Consider the following 18,707-nt stretch of genomic DNA (forward strand, 5'->3'; position numbering starts at 1 on the left):
CACAGTCTGCCCTCTTTTTGCCTCTCCTCACGCACAAGAGCTGGCCTGATAAATTCACACTGAAGCAATAGGAGCTGTGCTGATGAGTAGAAAAAACAAAACAAAACAAAATACTGGCATCCATGTTGAAAATCCAGATCCAAATGCCGATTCCCTCAATGAGCTGCCTACGCTTTGTGAGCTTCAGTTTTCCCCTCTAGAAATATGAGATAAACTGAATCCCAGGAAATGACTTTATCATAGGGGAGAATTTCAGGTGTCTGGGGGCTGCTGCCGCTGTTGCTGCTGGTGAGTGAATATTCTTTTCCTTTGGTGGTGAGGGGAGGTCTGGGAAGGTTTTGAAAAGGTTGACGTGCAGATCCACTTACAATTGCACACCACAGCCATTTCCTGTCACACAGCTGATAATCCCTACTAGATTTGGAAGAAAGCTTGAAAGCTGATGGCAGATGGAATCTGCAGCACTAACCCGGGGCCATCCCTGTGCAGAGCCAGCCTGACGACTGCGACATGCCCCTCAACCTGGAAGAATGATTCTGAATGTGCTTCCAGCGAGGCCCCTCGCTGTGCCTTTGTGAGATTGGTCCTGGGAGGTACCCCGACCAGGAAAGCCTGTGGCCTCCCCTCCAACTGCAGGAAACTGTGTTCGCAGAGCAACATGAAAAGCTCCAGAAGCTGTTTCATGTAGTAATTGCCCGGAGAGGAAAGCAGAACATTTCCTGACACTTCAATCAATTCCCCAAAGACCAAGACAGCAGCCCCAGCAGGTCAGGCAGGCACCTTCCTGCTTCTTTTCCATTCTTTCCCCTTTAGCCAAACTTCTACTCCACAGCTGTCCCCTAGACTGGCCCTCATATTAGCCTAGACAAACTGGCCCCTTGCAGTTCCAGGATGCGCCATTTTCCTATTCTCGACCATACCCACAGCTACCTGTGATTTAGCTGTAGTCTTCCCCCTGGTCTGCATGCTCCCAGAGAAAAGTTAGACACTTAGGGAGGCGTGTCTATTCTGTTTGTCCACACTTATATTGGTATTTAAGTTCTGCAATGTTTGTCTTAGTGGTGCTGCTTCCCAAATAGAATTTAAACATGCCATATTGATATTTTGTTTCTCAAGCATGACTCCCTAAGGAAAAGAAGCATGCTGTTTCTTAATTTGCAGGCCATGACTGTAGTAGGTAACCACTGAATTCCTTCTTGTTTTTTTTTTTTTTGTTTTTTTTTTTTTGAGATGGAGTCTTGCTCTGTGGCCAGGCTGCAGTGCAGTGGCATAATCCCGGCTCACTACAATCTCTGCCTCCCTGGTTCAAGTGATTCTCCTGCCTCAGCCTCCCGAGTAGCTGGGACTACAGGCGCGTGCCACCATGCCCAGCTAATTTTTGTATTGGTAGTAGAGACGGGGTTTCACCATGTTAACCACAATGGTCTCTATCTCTTGACCTCGTGATCCGCCTGCTTCAGCCTCCCAAAGTGCTGGGATTACAGGCATGAGCCCGCGCCCGACCACCACTCTATTCTTTATGTGGTTGACCATAAGTTTTTAGTCCTAAAGTCAGACTTTCTAATTAGCTATGTGACCTTGGGAACATTGGTTCTTTTCTCTGTGCTTCAATTTCATCATCTATAATTTACAAAAGGGCTTTGGTTCAAGCAGTATCCTGGGCTCCTAAGGGTTTGAGCTATCATTCTTCATAAACTGTCAACTGACTTGGCTTAATATTTCCTTTGTTGATACAAGTCAATATGTATCTTATTATGCTTCTCTAAACACGATTTCATTAGTAAATATTACTAATGCCTCTGCAATGGAGGTATTAATAGGTCAGATTGTGGGAGTAGAGACGTGTACCACAGAACATTGATCATACAGAAAACAAGTCAGGCAAGGGCCCTCTGGCAACTCCAGGAAATGCTGAAAGACAGAGGAAGCTGGAATGAAAACAGAGCATGACAAGCATTGCAAAGGGTTGCTGAAGAGGCAACACACACACACACACACACACACATGTGGAGACAGTACTTCCCCACTGTACAGCCCCTTCCACAGCAAAAGAAGCAGTGGAAATTTCCAGCACAACTGATAAACAATTTTCAGTTGTTAAGTCTCTGCTTCCTGAGCTTTTGCAAGTTTTTACAGTATTTGCAGTCTTACTAAAAAGTTAGCTTTAGAAATTGTAAATTTTCCATGTCCCTTTGCTATCTGAGTGTTCCTTGTAGTTTCTTCATGTTGGAAAACTTTCCTTCATAATATTTAAGCTTAAATGTCATTCTGTTATTGAGACTAAAATAATTGGACAGATTTTTTAAAATTACATTTTAAGAACACTCATGTATTGTAGCAAATAGTAAATTTAAAAATGTGCCCCATGGTTCCTAGTATTGGTGTCAGCTTAGAAATGAGAATGTTTATTTTTGAACCAAAGAACAGACTTGAAGAAAACTTTCACAATTATTCAGCCAGCTTCCCCAGTGAGAAATGAAGGCTCACTGAGGTTTCATTAGTGGCTTTTAAATTTCCCTCCTTCCAAGCAAATAGCAGCTTGGGAGTGGAAATGGTCTCAGTCTTGGTTCAAAACACTCCTGTTTTCAGCTGCTATTGTCAAAGCTTTCTGGCCATGTGTAAACAGAGATGGATGATAGAGACAGTCATCTTAATAAAAACTATTTAAAATGATAATGATTGAATGTTTACTGACAGCCACTGTGCTAACTAGTTCATAAGGTAGGCATTATTATTCTCATCCTTATTTTACAGTCGAGAAAACTGAAATTTAGAGAGGTCAAATAGCTTGCCCAAGATAATAGTAATTTCAGTGCAGATCCGGGTTGTGTCAAGGCCAGAGATGACTGAGGTCTTAGCCATCCTGCTATGCTGTCTGTATTGAAAGCCTCTTAAAAAACAGAAGCAAAAACAACAACAACAAAAAACTCAACTTGTGAAGTAAGCAATTTTCAGCACTTCCCCTCTCCTCTTATGCCCTTTGCCGTCCAGTTATGCTAAGAATGAGGACTGAACCAAGCGATCAATTCTTTTTTTTTCTTTTTAAATTGTTATTATTATACTTTAAGTTCTAGGGTACATGTGCATAATGTGCAAGTTTGTTACATATGTATACTTGTGCCATGTTGGTGTGCTGCACCCATCAACTCGTCAGCACCCATCAACTCGTCATTTACATCAAGTATAACTCCCAATGCAATCCCTCCCCCCTCCCCCCTCCCCATGATAGGCCCCGGTGTGTGATGTTCCCCTTCCCGAGTCCAAGTGATCTCGTTGTTCAGTTCCCACCTATGAGTGAGAACATGCGGTGTTTGGTTTTCTGTTCTTGTGATAGTTTGCTGAGAATGATGGTTTCTAGCTGCATCCGTGTCCCTACAAAGGACACAAACTCATCCTTTTTTATGGCTGCATAGTATTCCATGGTGTATATGTGCCACATTTTCTTAATCCAGTCTGTCACTGATGGACATTTGGGTTGATTCCAAGTCTCTGCTATTGTGAATAGTGCCGCAGTAAACATACGTGTGCATGTGTCTTTATAGCAGCATGATTTATAATCCTTTGGGTATATACCCAGTAATGGGATGGCTGGGTCATATGGTACATCTAGTTCTAGATCCTTGAGGAATCGCCATACTGTTTTCCATAATGGTTGAACTAGTTTACAATCCCACCAACAGTGTAAAAGTGTTCCTATTTCTCCACATCCTCTCCAGCACTTGTTGTTTCCTGACTTTTTAATGATCGCCATTCTAACTGGTGTGAGATGGTATCTCATTGTGGTTTTGACTTGCATTTCTCTGATGGCCAGTGATGATGAGCATTTTTTCATGTGTCTGTTGGCTATATGAATGTCTTCTTTTGAGAAATGTCTGTTCATATCCTTTGCCCCCTTTTTGATGGGGTTGTTTGTTTTTTTCTTGTAAATTTGTTTGAGTTCTTTGTAGGTTCTGGATATTAGCCCTTTGTCAGATGAGTAGATTGCAAAAATTTTCTCCCATTCTGTAGGTTGCCTGTTCACGCTGATGGTAGTTTCTTTTGCCAAGCGATCAATTCTATTTAAAAAAATATTTATTGAGATCCTACTGTGTACTGGGCACCTTGCTAAGCTATGCCATGGGACCACAAAGACAAATAGCCAAGATCACAAAATATGCAGTCTTATGGCAGGGAAAAACCAATATAATTATAGCTGGAATGCAACTGTCCTCAGAATGTGATGGTATGATAGAAATAGCAATAAGTGGCCAAGAAGAAGACACACATTCAAATGATAGAGCTGAGCTGTTTTCAGGAAACACTTCAATTGGATTTTAAAGGACGGGTGGGACTTCAAAATTCAGGGCTGCATGGGGAAGGTCTTTCAAGAAGAAGAGCAGGAGCCAATGCCCCAGGGGCACAGTTGATCCCAAGACTGCAACTGGGACGTTCTTCTCCAGGGTGGTCTCCCAAATAGGTAAACTCAGCAGTAATCTACAAAGCATGTTACATGGGCCAATTCATGAGAGAAAATGCAATGATTACATAAATTCCAGGATTGCCGAAGCCGGGGGAAACCAGGGAAACCCCTAAATAAGGTGGTCCTCAGAACGATAGGACTCTGAGCAGAAGTTCCTTCCTCCCATCAGAAGCCACAGAGCTCTACAAACACCCACTTGCGCATGGCAAGCAAAACCATAGACCGACGTAGGTGGTAAGTCATCTTGGTCCTGTAATCTCACGGGCCCCTCCAGGGACAAACAGGCCTCATGGGTAGCAGGACCCACCTGTGTGGTACACCAAGTACCCTTATATGTACTGTTGGCTGTGATTCTGATTAATCGGGCTTCTGTTCTGATTGGTAGGGGCTCAGGTAATATTAATTTTTAAGTACTTTCAATAGTAGGGGAGGGTCCTTTTTAAGGGGATCACAATATTCTGAAGTGAAGGAAACCCAGGCAGTTAAATTTATTATTTGTAGTTTGTTTTATATATAATACACACGTATATAACATATGTTTATATTATATATATATGCAAAACAAACCACAAATATGCAATATATATATGAGCTTAAGTTGACTGCTTCATAAAGTCATAGTGTGAATTCCATCATTGCATAGTTTGCTTATTCAAATAATTATTTTTGTTGTCTTTATAGAGTCCCAAGTTAAAGAACTGCTTTAAAGGGAGGATAGGAATTGCGTTTGGTTGCATGTGCCTTTAAAACGTCTGCACTGACTCACAAGAACATAAAAAAACTACCTGATGGGGTGGGGGAAGGGGTGGTATAGCATGGAAACCAGGAAGAAGGCTAGGAACAGGGTTGCGTGCATCACTTTTCACTGGTTATCTCTTAAATTTGTTAATTTTTGAACCACATGGATTACATTTTAAGAACATTCATGTATTGTAATAACTGAAAAAATAAGCAAATAAGCCTATCAAACAACTCTGATTCTATTTTTGAAAAACCATAGACATCTCTGGAGGGCAGATATTTAAGAAACTGATTGGTGGCTCACACCTGTAATTCCAACACTTTGGGAGGCCGAGGCAAGCGGATTACGAGGTCAGGAGTTCAAGACCAGCCTGACCAATGTGGTGAAACCCCGTCTCTACTAAAAATACAAAAATCAGCCGGGCATGGTGGTGCGTGCCTGTAGTCCCAGCTACTCAGGAGGCTGAGGCAGAAGAATTGCTTGAACCTGGGAGATGGAGGTTGCAGTGAGCTGAGACTGAGCCACTGCATTCCAGCCTGGGTGACAGAGAGAGACTCTGTCTCAAAAAAAAAAAAGAAAAGAAAAGAAAAAAGAAAAAATAAACAAAGAAACTGATAATAGAGGTCACCTCCAGGAAGAGTGTAACCAGAGAATGGGAAAAGGAAGTAGGCTTACATTTTATTCAATCACCTGTGAGGTATTTTGAGTTCTGTGCCATGTATATGTATTATCTGTTCCTGAGTAAACATGTGGGAAAATAATAGTAACTGCATTAGAAAGATCTTTCTGATGACTGCAGTGAAGGGTCGGAAGCTAAAGGACCATGCAAGGAGCACTCTGGCCTTCAGCAAAATCTGAAGTTAATTTTTTTTTTTTTTTTTTTTTTTTTGAGACAGGGTCTCACTCTGTTGCCCAGGCTGGAATGCAGTGGCACAATCTCAGCTCACTGCAAGCTCCACCTCCCGGGTTCAAATGATTCTCATGCCTCTACCTCCAGAGTAGCTGGGATTACAGGAGTGTGCCAGCATACTTGGCTAATCTTTTGTATTTTTAGAAGAGACATGGTTTCAAGGTGTTGGCCAGGCTGGTCTCGAGCCTTGACCTCAAGTGATCTACCCTCCTTGGCCTCCCAAACTGCTGAGATTACAGGTGTGAGCCACCGTGCCCGGCCCTATTGCTCATTTGGGAAAGGCCTCCTCTGGCCTGAAGAAACAGCACCTGCTCTAATGACTGCTGCCCAAATCCCCCTAATTTGAGCTTTACTTGTTTTTTGTTTGTTTTTGTTTGTTTTTTACTTTTTATTGATACATAATATTTGTACATATTTATGGCTTACATGTGATATTTTGTTACATGCACAGAATGTGTAATGGTCAAGTCAGGGCATTTAGGGTATCCATCACCATTAACATTGATTATTTCTATGTGTTGGGAACATTTCAAGTCCTCTCTTCTAGCTATTTTGAAATATATGATATGTTGTTGTGAACTCTAGTCACCCTAGTTGGCTATCGAACATTAAAACTGATTCCTTCTATCCAACTGTATGATTGTACCCATTTACCAAACTCTCCTCAACTCTACCTCCCCACGCCCACCCCAAACCCACTCCTTCCAGCCTCTGGTTACCATCATTCTACTTTCCACCTGCATGAGACCAACTTTTTCAGCTCCCACATATGAATGAGCACATGCAGTATTTGTCTGTCTGTGAGATTCACTTATGTTAGACATGACTTCTTTCCTGTTTTGCTGGAAAGATCACACATGGACGGACCTTTGGTGACCATTTATGTCCTAGTAAACATGTGAATAATATCACAGTGGAAAAATTTCAAGAAAAACAGAAGTAACAAGGAATCGTCCCCCAATCCTACTTCATCCCCTCACTGCCTGAGTTTTGGGGGTTTCTTTTTAAGGGAGAAGAAAAGGTTTTAGAAGAGGGTTGTATTGTATTTTTTTGTGCATCTCAATTTTGCAGGTTTCTCCCCACCCCCATGTGAACATCTCCAGGCATTATGTAAGATAGTTAATCACATCCTTTTCAGGTCAGGGTTTAAAGCAGGATGTTAGGGATGGAGGTCACCAGACCCCTGGCTAGGGAAGGGGCTGTTGAGAGACAAGGTACATGAAGGGGAGGGGATTTACTTTGGGGAAGATCAATTGTACTATTCTCAGAACAGTGTAACTAGAAAACAGGGTGCACTCAATTCATTGGGCAAGAAAATCCTGCATGTGTTGCAGGGCTTAAGTGGTTGAAGGCCAGCACTATGTTTATCAGTGGGTGGGAAATGGGGAGGAAGCTACACACACCCAGAAGATTCTCTGTAAACAAGCCCGACCCCAGGAGGAAGGAAGTGGCTGTCAGAGAATTAGTAAGGTTCAAAGTTACCCTGGAACATCCTTGTGTTTGAGTTAAAGCTGATGTTAATTTTAATATCAGAGAATAAAATAGATTTTTCCTCCAATACTAGTGATCTTATTGTTTAGTCCAGGAACTAAAGACTTTAGCTAGAAATAGTAAATTCTTTTAAAGGTTCAGATTTCCTAACTGGCAGAAGAGGGCATATCTTCAACAAAGGGTACTGTGTTTATCTTTAAGGGATCTAATTTTACACTGGGGAACAATGAGGGGAAGTGTAAAAACAAGCCTACATCATATCATCTGAAACATTTCTTTCTATTCACATTTAACTGGGCTCTTTTTCTCACTAAATCAAACATATTATCATTTCTTACCCACAGTGTCTTTCATAATCTGGCCCAGAATTTTCTCAGTCTCATTTCCCAACTTTATAGCAGGCAATCTCTGCTTCAGTCTTGGTCTCCTCAATCTCCTGAAAACACACTTAGTCCTATTTGCCAGCCACATCCTCTTCTTGCCTTTTGATTTGTCCCTCCTCTTCCGTTTGAGGACAAATCCAAATCCTAATTTCCATGAAGACTGCCTCAAGCAGTGAAAGCTTTTTGGCCCCTCCTCTGAAGAGCACACAATGCATGCATCTTTTCTGAGACTAAGACGCGCCTACTTGGAAGATTCTGACATGCCTGTGTAGATAGCTGGGTAGGTCTGTTTGCATGAACTAAAAACATGCTGCTTAAGAGAACAGGGCTGGAGTGCCCTGATAAAGGTTAAGTCAAGGCAGACAGACAAGGTTGGCTAAACCTTGGCTCCAGTGGGCAAAGGTGAAGCTGAGAATGGCATCGTGTCTTCATTCGCATTTTTATTCTGGCTCAGCTGCACCCCCAGAACTCAGGTCTGAGTCTCAAGGAAGAGTGACTAAAAGCTAAATAAAAAGATGTTTTGTTGAACATGTATTAAGACAGTGAGGCACAAGTGACTTTTCTTTGGGATTACATGAACATAGTAAAACAAAAGGGGAAGAGAGGCGTTCAGGTCAACCTTCTCATTGAACACCCTGGTGCTATGGCATTTTGAGGTCTTCAGGCCACCCATGGGGGCACTTCCTTAAGGAGACAGTGGTCTCTGGAGGAAGTTGTGGCAGTGCCCATAGAAAAGGTTGCCAGATAAATACGCAATGCCCACTTAAATGTGAGTTCAGAGAAACAGCAAATAACTTCTTAGTATATCTCATACGACATTTGGGCACAATTATACTAAAAATTATTTGTTGTTTCTCTGAAATTCACATTTAACTAGGTGTTCTACATTTTTATTTGTAAACCTGGCCTACCATAAGGAATGGTTGTGCCTGAAAAAGGTACAGTGTCCAGGCCAAGCACCGTGGCTCACACCTGTAATTCCAGCATTCTGGGAGTCTGAGGTCGGTGGATTGCTTGAGCTCAGGAGTTCAACCAGCCTAGGCAACACAGCAAGACCCCGTCTACAAAGAAAAATTTTTTTAATTAGGCGGGCATGGTGGTGTGTGCCTGTGGTCCCAGTTACTTGGGAGGCCGAGATGGGAAGATCACTTGAGCCTGGGACATCAAGGCTGCAGTGAGCCATGTTCAAGCCACTGCACTCCATCCTGAGTGACAGAATGAGACCCTGTTTCCAAAAAAAAAAAAAAAAAAAGAGAGCCCAGTAGTGTCCAACAATACTTGGAGCAGGGAATTCTAACATGATAGTTGGGTATTGGCAACTTCCCTTTCTTAAGAAAAAGACGAAGCATTTAGAAGAGAAAGGCTTTTGACCCTTCCACTTGCTTCATACCTTTCAGTCACTCCTGATGCCTGCAGTGATGACAGCTGTCTAGAGGCTGTGAAGTACAAGCAGGAGGATGAAAGGCCAAGAGGCCAAGATGGTGAAGGCAAAGGTTGAAAAGAGCCTGGGTCCTTAAGGACGTTGTTGGGCTCCATCCAGGGAGGCTCAACCTTTCCGAGATACACAGCTGCATGGGGTTGGCTTCAGACCCAAAGAACATTCGAGTCCTATTAGGAAGAAAAAAGAAGGGAATCACTGCTGGGTAGGCCGTCAACAATGTGACTGACAATTTAACCAGCAACCACACAATGTCCACAATGTGTGGACACTGATTCTTTAAAGCTCTGATTATTGACCACAGAACTTTGAGTTTTTAAATACATACACAGATATTAGAAGTCTAGGAAGAAAAAGAAGGTAGGAAAGTATAGTGCAATAAAAGTGCCCATACTCCCCTTTACTTGTTTGTTGTTTTCGATTGACTACCAATGTGGTAGAATGTCAAGCATAGTAAACATACTTTTTTTTAAGTACCAAGTTAGTTATTCCCTGAAAGATCAGTGCTCATATTCTTTCTTATCTGCAACCAGGTCACTGGATCCCTTATTTCCCATCTCCCTTATGTACATGCCTGCCTCCGGAACATATCCTTTCAGTAGTCAGGGAGAATTTAAAGATCTATAACCTCATAGCCCCAGGTTAGTCAACCTTGCCATTTATCAGTCATTCATGAACCCACACTAAGCTTTGCATCTGCTTGCCTCCAGATTTCTCCCGTTGTGAGACATTTAATATTTTTGTTGCTGGAGACACTATCAGATGCTCTATTACTTAGGGCCAAAAGCATGCCTAACTGATAGAGAAGCTGCAAGGATTTCTTGATGACTCACATGAGACACCTTTTTCAACTTTCAGAAATGCTTAGGGGAAACTTTCCAGGAAACTGCACACCTAAGGTATCAGGTCAATGAGAGGGCCAGCCAAACATGGGTTACACTTGGCATTTATCTTGAGAAGTTAATGACACTGGATGTGAGTATGCAGTGAACCTCCACGATTAGCTCCTGAGAGCTCGGAGGGTCTCCTTTATACTTTCCCCTAATGCACTACTCAATGTATGATTATTAATTGACTACTTAAAGTATGTAATTGATTCATGGAGCATATCCAACGTAAGCTAAATCTGGAAGGAGGGATTTGGAAGAAGGTGTGGAGAAAGGAGAACACTGTGGGTTAGAAGGTGAGAACAGAGGTCCTGGAGAAAGTCATTAGCACAGCACATTTGGTGCATGGGGACTGGATCACCTGCAAAGCATTGGTAAGGGTTTTGGTCTGTGGGGAGCAAATGAACTGCTGGACATGCTGCTGGGAGTTAGGAGCTAATGCAGTGGAACACTGGAAGCTACTGCAGTCCTTGAATAGTGGAAGAATATAAAGACAGAAATATCTTAGGGGAATTCATAGCCAGCAGCCAGTAAGAAACATAAAGGTTAAAAGAAATATATTAGAGGCACAGAGGGCAGTTAGGAACCTCTTAAAGTAATAGAGGAATGGATTAGGATGGTGCTAGGGAAGCAGGAGGGAAAGCAGTGAATACTAGAAACAGTTCAATTTAATAACTGACAGAAGGCCAGAGAAGAGAATTGTTATTTGCTTGATGTCTACTCTGTGTGAAGCACTTTACATATATCGCCCAATTTAGTCCTTGTGAGTTGTATTATTATAGCCCCTATCCAGTGGGTAAGACCAATCTGTAAACAGAACAATATTACAGAGTGGCAGCAGTTCTAATAGAGGTTGATATAGGAAAACTATTGGAGGCATTCAGGAAAGAGCCACAGGTCTAGGGAAGGTCTTGAAGGATGAGTCGAAATTTAACAGATGGAAAAGCCAGGAGAGACCATTCTGGATAGATGGGTGGCATGTTTAAGGCATTTCTTTCACAAAATCCTTGCATGTCTTTTGCAGAATTCATCAGTACAAAGGAGTCCCTCTAGTGATGAGATACTTGTGAGATACCAAAAGGACTTTTTGGTGCCCTTAAGTAATACCATGTAGGTAGCTGCCAGTTGGGCATCGAAGAAAAACTATAGCTATAGGCCAGAAGAGGAAACATTTGCAGAGATTCCTGCTGGAATGCAAGCACTGTGATGTGGTGACATGAGAGATAGAAGAGTCCTGAAGTTCTTCCCAGGTCCCTCCTACCTCCATCCTTCCCAGGATCACACAGGGCCACCTGACCCCGCCCCCCACCTGCTCCAACCCCTGCCTGTTCTCCTGTCTACACTAGGGCTACATGTGTTCTGAGCATAAAGACAGAACCAGCATCCTCTGCATCCCTCACCTATTCCCTCTGGAGGCTGACTGCCCTGGGGTCTCAGGGAGACCAGGAGGCTGCAGCTCTCTCCTCTGACACCTTTCTGAATAGCACAGACAACTCTTCTCAAGACTCTCTGAGGCTGTGGCTTTCTGACATTTAGTCTAAGGTCCCTGGGACACAACAGCAGAGGCTTCCCGCCCCTCACCTTTAGTCATCAGGACAATATTTGGTTGCTTGTTTGCTTCCTCACCCACCCTTGGAGATAGGCAGGAGGCCTCAGATAACCCCAATCGTGAGAGAGATCATCGTGGTCTCAGAGAACAAATGCTGCAGATGCTGTCATGTCCCTTGCTCGACTGGTTAGAACCTTTTGGTTCCTTTGGGGATGATAAGAAGACACCATGTTCTCCTGTTCTACATTTCATTCAAAACGTTAGCATCGGTTTCTATGTTGCTGATTCTGCCACCACTGCGAACCTATTCTTCCATTGCCACAAATACTATAACAACATTTCTCTTCCTGTTACTTTTGCTTCAAATAATTCCTAAGGAATATACCCAATAGCAGGGGAGCCAGGAGCCTGCAGACCTGTGCTTTGCTTTGGATTATGCCTCTATCCATCCACTGTGCGCCCTTGAACAAGATACCACTCTTGTGAGCCTCGATTTCACCATTTGTTAAAGAGATGTACCAGAGTTTGCTCCCCCTTCCTTAGTCTTTCCTTGAGGACTGGTAGAGACCACATATATTACAGCGACATGGCGTGTATAGGTTATGTTAGATGTGCATTGTCATCAGGCAGCAGAACAATGCAGTTAACAGCACAGATGCTGGAGCCACACTGCCAGTTTTCTTCTCTGGAAAATCAGGATAAGGATGAGGATTGAAAGCTCCGAAATCCCCAAAGCCCAGAAAACCAAATGCTTTTTCGTAAGTGGTATACCCAAACTTATTTGGTGTCATATTCAATGTGAAGGTTTTGGTAGGCTTTGTCTAGCCCACTGGCTGCAGAAATGTCCACATGCTTGTTTACTAACTGCTGCCCCAGACCCCTCTGGGAATCATTACATAATATATGGTTTAGGCACCATATTGTTTTTCTATGATATGAACAATTCAGTGTTGGAAACACATTTGGCCTCAAGGATTTTGGATATAGGATTGTGGGCCTTCAGTAGTGAACTCACAGGGCTGCTATGAGCAGTCAGTTGATTCAGCTAAAGCTCTAATAAGAGTGTCTGGCCCACAGTAGGTGCTCAATGGATGTTACTTGCCATTACTGTTTCCTCTGTTATGCAACCCTGAGCACCTTGAACAATTTCCACATTGCCCTGGACCTCCTATTTGTGCCCTGGAACCATTAATGTCTGGATTTCTCTCTATTCAATCACGCAGCACCAGACTCACCTGAGGTTCTGTCTTCTCAACTCTCCACCAAAATGCTCTCCTTGTTAGGAATATGGAAATCCTCTCGGTAGCAACCCTCACACCCTTCCCTCTGCCTTCGTGGTAGTGAGGGAGGCTGGGAGAGGGCTCTGGGAAGAATCCCAGCAGTGTCTCAGACACCCAGCTCACCTCGACATACTTCCTATGGGCTGCATGGCTAAGATCCCATATGTGTGGGTGCAGCTCTGCTTCCTTTAGAGAAATTAATCCCACCTTTCCAGACCTCTGTTTCTCATGAATAAAACACAACAGTCAGCCTAGATGAGAATGACATGCCTTCCGACCCCTTGAAATCCTACCTCCTGGACATCTTGGATGCTACTTCAGCAGTCAGGTGATATGAGAGGGAGGATGAAAGCTACCTCACTTCAACTCCAAGTATGGTACATCCAGCCCCAAGAGGGCCAAATGCAAAGCATTCTAGAACTTTGTTACCACAAGACATTAGATCCTCTTTTCCTGACTCCTGGGTACTGAAACCAACCTGACTGTAGAAAGAGGCCTGTGATCATCCTCCGGACAAGTTCAGACATGAACTGGACAGTCTCATGTTCAAAGAGGTCCAGCTGGGAGCTAGAGGGCCACAGGCAAGGATGCCATGCACTGATTCAGGCAGAGACCAGGCAACACACTGACCAGTACCGGGATCTGGTCCAAAGACAAAAGAACCCTGATGTGGTGGTGAGAGAGGCTGAGGGAGGAGCAGGAGAGGGACTTTGGGGAGTGGCTGTGGTTCAGGGTAGGGTTCTAGTTCAGGAGGGAGACACATATGAGGGAGGGTGTGTGAGGAGAGGGGAAGCATGACAGAAGACTGGTGCTGTAGACTGGGTCACCCAGAGGTGGGGGGAAGCACCATGACCCCAAAATCATGGGCCCCCAGGGCTGTTTCCTAGAGCACCAAGTGCTGCCATGCTGTGACAAGACACAGTTAGATGCCAGTCTCACCTCCCTGTTATCCTTATGAAAAGAACCCCATTTTATTTTAGAAATGGTCTATCTGATTAAAAACACTCACATCCCCAGAGCCCCAGGTATGTTTAGTAAGATAAGCAGACATTCCTGCAAAGGGCTACAGGAAAATGTGTTAAAGGGGTCAATTTAGTTGGCATTTGCTTTTGCCCTTTATCCTTTCCGCCCCTTTTTTTGTGCATGGAACTCATACAGGATGCTGAAAGAAAAAACAGCCATCTAGTGAGCAGGAAGCCCCAAGCCACAGGCTCAGCCTGGCGGAGCTGAAAGCTAAAAGAAGCCTAAGATCCTGATGGCACTGGAGAAGTCACAAGACAGCCCTGAATGCTCTTGCAGCCTCCTGTCATGTGAGAAAGATAAACTCTTCTTTGGTGAATATATTATATTGGGTTTTTGTTTTACACAAGCAAACCTAATCCTAACACATGTAGAAATGAGAGTAAAGGAGAAGAGGGACAGGATATGTCAGGTCATCAGGGAAGGCTTCTGAGAGACAGGACTTTTAAAGGGAGACACGAAGGCTGAGATACCTACTTTACACAATTGTCAAGAGGATTAGATGTATTTGGAGACTCTGAAGGGTTGAAGTGAACCCAGAAGGCATAGCTCATCACCCGGACTCCTGCTTTGGAGACTTTATCCTTTCTTTATCCTTTCTTAAGCCCCTGTAGGTGGTGGAGACTTAAGCCACTGATAAGCTTCCTGCCTCCAATGTGATCTACTTAAGACTTAGTGGGGCTAGGGTAACCCTGAGACCACAGTGGGGAGGTGTCAGTAAATCTAGCTGCAGGAAAGCAGTTAAAAACAACAGGAGAAGCAAGTTAAAGGATGACATGGTGGCTTACTGAAAATCATCTGCACTTCTAGGAAAAATTTTTCTGATTATGTCAATGGTGGGTCAGTAGCACCTTCACATTCCAAGCACACTTCATTCATTCACTTCCTGAATGTCTGTAGCATGTCAGACACTGTATTAGGTGCTAGAGAAACAAAGATGGATAAAAATACAGTCCTTGGCCTCAAGCATCTTCTCTGGGTCTCACACTTTTAGGGAAATGGGAACCAAAAGATGAAGGGTCTATTTGAGTTAAATATGAGGAAGAGAAAAGACTCTGAATACTGAAATTGCTGTAATTTTGCATCCTCTGACTGATGCTGCAAAAATAATATACCCCAGCTTTTAGGAGACAAGGGGATATTTCCAATCTAGACTGAAGTGGAAAGTTACTAGGATGCTAAAAAATCAGCTTACATAATTACAGGCTGATGTCAACCAAACTATAGAAGGTTCTTAATTTCTAGTATTTCCTTTGGCTGTGAATAAACTATCACTTGACCCAGGTAAAATATGCTGTCTCCTTAGATGGAAAAATACTCAGATGGTGGGAATTTTATGCTATTTATCAACAAGAAGCTGTTGGGTCTTCAGTGATACCCACTGTACCACATTCTGGCCAGCTGACTAAGGTGGCTCCAGCCCACCATATTTCAAATAGCTGATCCTGACAGAAAGGTATTAGAGAATATAGTATATCTGCTCTGTTCTGGGGTATTAAAAAAAGAGTATGCAGTGTAGACCGTGCTTTGGAGTTCATGCTCTGGAGTAAGAACACCTGACTTTGAATCCTAACTTTGCTACCTATAGTTTGTGAGAAGCCAGGTAATTCCTTGGCATCACTGAGCCTCAGGGTCATGAATGACATGGATATGATAATTCCTACCATATAGGCTTGTTAAGATGATTAAAAATGTGCAAAGGATGTTCAGTGCTTGGCACAGATTTAGAGCTCAAATGTGTTGATTGGGGGGGGAAATGAGGTGGGGAAGCAAAATGAGGAAATGCAAAATCTTTTGTCAGAGGGATCATCTGGGCTGCAGCCAATTTATCACAAATGGAACTCCTCGTACCAGGCGTAGTCATATTCTCAACAGACCTCAGAGCCAGTTCCACTTCTGTTTTCCCTCATTCTGTCCCAGTCACTGTGAAGCTGCTGGAGAATGTGCGGCTTCCCAGTTATTTAACCAGAGAGCTGTATTTAGGTGATGCTGAATGTTCATTGTAGGTAGGGCAGACATGTGGGCAGTTCTGGAGGGTCTGTAGAACGAGCAGGTAGGTCCAATGCTCCCTGGGATGACTCTGCTTTGTGATGCTACTTAAAGGTTTTCATGAAAGGCTTCCTTATGTAAAGGCATTGGCTTTCTCATCTCTTCAGTGGAGGTGATTATACCAACCTCATCTGATCACCATGGGAATTAAACCAAACGAAAAGCGCCCAGCATGCTGACTGGGAGGAAGTAGGCACTCAATAAACATTGCTTTATCCTTTCCCATGACCCGCCCTGGTGTTATGCTGCCCTCAACCAACAGTATTACTGTCCATGTGCTGACAATGTGTGGCAGGAGAAATAAAGGAATCTACTATTTATTTATTTATTTATTTTTATTTATTTATTTATTATTATTATTATACTTTAAGTTCTAGGGTACATGTGCATAACGTGCAGGTTTGTTACATATGTATACTTGTGCCATGTTGGTGTGCTGCACCCAACAACTCGTCAGCACCTATCCACTCGTCATTTACATCAGGTATAACTCCCAATGCAATCCCTCCCCCCTCCCCCCTCCCCATAATAGGCCCCAGTGTGTGATGTTCCCCTTCCTGAGTCCAAGTGATCTCGTTGTTCAGTTCCCACCTATGAGTGAGAACATGCGGTGTTTGGTTTTCTGTTCTTGTGATAGTTTGCTAAGAATGATGGTTTCCAGCTGCATCCATGTCCCTACAAAGGACACAAACTCATCCTTTTTTATGGCTCCATAGTATTCCATGGTGTATATGTGCCACATTTTCTTAATCCAGTCTGTCACTGATGGACATTTGGGTTGATTCCAAGTCTTTGCTATTGTGAATAGTGCCGCAATAAACATACGTGTGCATGTGTCTTTATAGCAGCATGATTTATAATCCTTTGGGTATATACCCAGTAATGGGATGGCTGGGTCATATGGTACATCTATATACCCAGTAATGGGATGGCTGGGTCATATGGTACATCTAGATCCTTGAGGAATCGCCATACTGTTTTCCATAATGGTTGAACTAGTTTACAATCCCACCAACAGTGTAAAAGTGTTCCTATTTCTCCACATCCTCTCCAGCACTTGTTGTTTCCTGACTTTTTAATGATCGCCATTCAACTGGTGTGAGATGGTATCTCATTGTGGTTTTGATTTGCATTTCTCTGATGGCCAGTGATGATGAGCATTTTTTCATGTGTCTGTTGGCTATATGAATGTCTTCTTTTGAGAAATGTCTGTTCATACCCTTTGCCCCCTTTTTGATGGGGTTGTTTGTTTTTTTCTTGTAAATTTGTTTGAGTTCTTTGTAGGTTCTGGATATTAGCCCTTTGTCAGATGAGTAGATTGCAAAAATTTTCTCCCATTCTGTAGGTTGCCTGTTCACTCTGATGGTAGTTTCTTTTGCTGTGCAGAAGCTCTTTAGTTTAATGAGATCCCATTTGTCAATTTTGGCTTTTGTTGCCGTTGCTTTTGGTGTTTTAGACATGAAGTCTTTGCCCATGCCTATGTCCTGAATGGTACTACCTAGGTTTTCTTCTAGGGTTTTTATGGTATTAGGTCTAACATTTAAGTCTCTAATCCATCTTGAGTTAATTTTTGTATAAGGAGTAAGGAAAGGATCCAGGATACAAAATTAATGTGCAAAAATCAGAAGCATTCTTATACACCAGTAACAGACAAACAGAAAGCCAAATCATGAATGAACTTCCATTCACAATTGCTTCAAAGAGAATAAAATACCTAGGAATCCAACTTACAAGGGATGTAAAGGACCTCTTCAAGGAGAACTACAAACCACTGCTCAGTGAAATAAAAGAGGACACAAACAAATGGAAGAACATACCATGCTCATGGATAGGAAGAATCAATATCGTGAAAATGGCCATACTGCCCAAGGTAATTTATAGATTCAATGCCATCCCCATCAAGCTACCAATGAGTTTCTTCACAGAATTGGAAAAAACTGCTTTAAAGTTCATATGGAACCAAAAAAGAGCCCGCATCTCCAAGACAATCCTAAGTCAAAAGAACAAAGCTGGAGGCATCATGCTACCTGACTTCAAACTATACTACAAGGCTACAGTAACCAAAACAGCATGGTACTGGTACCAAAACAGAGATATAGACCAATGGAACAGAACAGAGTCCTCAGAAATAATACCACACATCTACAGCCATCTGATCTTTGACAAACCTGAGAGAAACAAGAAATGGGGAAAGGATTCCCTATTTAATAAATGGTGCTGGGAAAATTGGCTAGCCATAAGTAGAAAGGAATCTACTCTTAACCACTTACACTTTAGTTGGAATTACTCTGGTGAGCCAGGTCATCATTTCCTAATTCTTTTTAACCCCGGTGCACGTTAGACTTACTGGGCAGAATTTTTAAAACTACTGATGTCCAGCACGCACCCCTCCTCCCACGCCAAGAGAATCTGATTTAATGAATGGCTCGTTAAAAGAATGAGCACCTCTCTGGCTTTCAGTTTGTTTCTCTGTAAACTGAGAGGCAGAAAGGTAGAGCA

At 42.9% G+C, this 18,707-nt stretch overlaps 1 long non-coding RNA gene across 7 annotated transcripts in view; it reads right to left on the reverse strand.

Moving 5' to 3' along the window:
- Window positions 1–18,707, reverse strand: part of LOC103215140 (uncharacterized) — a 170,259-nt gene that overhangs the window by 22,636 nt on the left and 128,916 nt on the right. For 6 of the 7 annotated variants that reach the window (XR_012092800.1, XR_012092793.1, XR_012092791.1 and 3 more), the window contains one exon: window positions 9,376–9,593. The exons of the other annotated variant lie outside the window; for it this stretch is intronic. This is a non-coding gene — a long non-coding RNA (uncharacterized lncRNA). The remainder of the gene's footprint in view (window positions 1–9,375; window positions 9,594–18,707) is intronic. 7 annotated transcript variants of the gene reach the window in all.

Source organism: Chlorocebus sabaeus, chromosome 4 (assembly GCF_047675955.1).
Source record: "Chlorocebus sabaeus isolate Y175 chromosome 4, mChlSab1.0.hap1, whole genome shotgun sequence".
In the NCBI taxonomy this organism is placed as follows: domain Eukaryota; kingdom Metazoa; phylum Chordata; class Mammalia; order Primates; family Cercopithecidae; genus Chlorocebus; species Chlorocebus sabaeus.